Consider the following 2,868-nt stretch of genomic DNA (forward strand, 5'->3'; position numbering starts at 1 on the left):
TTGACACATATCCCACACTAAACACCATTTGATCCCATTTATGTAATGATATTGTGGGTTTCTTTTTAGCTAGCTTGCTTGTCCTACAGTTATCACTTTTTTTCGTAGTGTTCTTTGGCAGATTTCGCAGTGGCCTGGGACTGGGATGGTGCAATTCATTGAAGTTGAGACAGGTGTTCGTAGTAAGAGTGACAATTGATTGCCGATGCGTCCATTTTTTTATGTCATCTTTGACTTCCTCGCACCTATGTTTGTAACTTTCAGCCACGTTGCGTAGGCTGTGGCATCGTCTTTTTATACGTGTCCAACACCAGCATGTGATATATGTAGCTTTTCCTTTTTTTGCGTAATATATGTAGCTTTTCCTAGGGGAACGGTTCATCCCAGCCCACATATATCGAAAGCAATTTCTTTTCCTTTCTTAAAGGATGTAATAATAAATTCGTGGATTTGAGTTTTTTTTTTTTTTTTTTATACGAATAGGATAAATATTCTATAGGGTTTTGGATTTAATCTTATTATAAGTTATCATGATACTGTTTAAAGTCTTTGGATTTTTTTAGTGAAGAATGAGTACTTTTATTTTTTTTTAGAAATAGAGACAAAAAAAAGAAGAGAGACGAGTGTCGAAATATAAAAAATGGAGACAAGACCACCATTTTCCAAGACTATTATTTATATCAAACTTTTGAGTGAATTAAAATCATTCACATACATAACCTAGAAACCTCTAGTGATAGTTTATCAGGGACGACCTATAGAACACAGCAAAAATGGCCAGGGGCATGGGTTTGTGCTGTTGTTTCATCGTTGTAGTGATGGCTTTACTAAAGGGTGCAACTGCTGCACAAACATATTTGGTTGGAGATAGCTTCGGCTGGAAAGTTCCTCCAAATAGCTCCTATTACACCGTATGGGCTAGCAAAAAGACTTTCTATGTTGGTGACTGTTAGTGTATAGCTTGTACTAGTTTAGCCCATTGGGCTTAGCCCAGTATACTGTACTTGTACTTTACTTCTTTTACTTGTACTATACACATATCTAGCCTATATAAGGCTCTCTATTGTACATTGTTACATACACATCAATATACAGACAATTCAGTCTTTCTCATACTTTATATTATTAACATGGTATCAGAGCCATTGCTCTGACTTTCTGGTTCCTGTGGACATCTCCGGCGTCCTTCCGCTGCCCTCGCCTTCATCCAGTCACCACTGCCAGAAGCGAGTCACCGCCGTCACGCCCATAGTCCCAGCAACTCTCGGATCTCATCGTTCTGCTCACCCAACTGTAAAAGCAAAGGCATTGAGTGACAGAACAGACAATTCCGAGCAAAACCCAACCAAGAATGGCTAGAAAACACATCACACGTACCCCCACGCGCCGCCTGAATTTTCTACCTCACGAGCACGCGCTCCACGCGCCGTCCCTCTCACTCACGCGCCACACGCGCCAGACCAGCAGGCCCCACGCGCCCACACGTGCCCACGCGCCAGACTTGTTTCACGGACTGCCACGTCAGCCCTAGTCTGATGTCAACACACGTCATCCGTTGACCAGACCGTTGACTTTGACCGTTGACCAAGTCAAAAATTTTCAACAGGACCTGCCTTGCTCAGTTTTTCGTGTAGATTCTGATTTTGGGCTCCGTTTCTGCATTTGAGGTCTCTAAATCTCTCTTTTGTGTCATTTTCTTCATTATGGCTTAACAAAGTGAACTAGATATCATACGTCCTATCATCATCATGTTGGATGGTCCTACTAGCTATCATGCATGGTCTCAGAATATGACTGTCTTTCTCAAGGGTCGTAAACTGTGGCGATATGTGACTGGTTCAATTCCTAAGCCAGTACCAAACCCTAAGTCCAAAGCCACAGATGCTGAGGAGTCTTCCAAGACTGCTGCTACAACAGATGATTATGAAGAACGTCTAGAGGAATGGGAGAGTATTCAGAGTAAGATCTTGTCTTGGTTTATCAATACCTCTATTACCTCCATTCATAATCTTCTTCCTTGTCTTGAAACTGCTGAGGCTGCTTGGAAATTTTTGGCCGATCTCTATAACTGCACTAATGATTCAAGCTTGGAGTTTCACATTGAATCAAAACTTTATCAAATGCGCCAAGAGACAGGTCAGTCTATTTCTGATTTTTATTCTCAGACTTCTACTATGTGGGAACAACTCTCTGCTGCAGATCCTCCACTAGTGTGTTCTAAGGATATTGAGCTCTTTGTCAAATATCGAGATCGCCGTAAATTTATGCACTTCATGATGAGTTTACGTGAGGACTTTGAGCCTACTAGAGCTTCTCTGCTTAGCCGGTCTCCTACTCCTTCTCTTGATGCTGCAGTCAAGGAGCTCATTTCTGAGGAGAATCGTCGGCCTACTTATCACATGACATCATCTGATCATGTATTGGCTACACCCTCACCACAGCCTCCCATTGCTGCATTCACTGCTCCTCCGCGAATAAACTCTGGGCGACCCACCTCTCAGTCTACCAAAGGTGCTCACTGCAAGTTTTGCCGTGCCAAAGGCCATGACATTTCTGTTTGTCGTAAGCTACAGAAATTTGTGCAAGAACAGAATAAAACTTCTCTTCCTCAGGCAGCTGCTGTGTGTCCTTCAGATCCATCGGTTCCTACAGGTCCATCTTTGACTTCCTCACTTACTACGGCTGATATTGAGGCAGTTGTTCAACAGGTTTTATCCCGCACTTCCACTGCCCTTTCTGTCACCTCAGGTAAACAACCTTGGTTTTTTGATACTGCATATTGTAACCATATGACTCCAGATGAATCCCAATTTTCTGATAAGACACCCTTAGAACATCCAATCACCATTTACACTACTGATGGAACTC

This window comes from Quercus robur, chromosome 2, assembly GCF_932294415.1.
Source record: "Quercus robur chromosome 2, dhQueRobu3.1, whole genome shotgun sequence".
Taxonomy (NCBI): Eukaryota; Viridiplantae; Streptophyta; class Magnoliopsida; order Fagales; family Fagaceae; genus Quercus; species Quercus robur.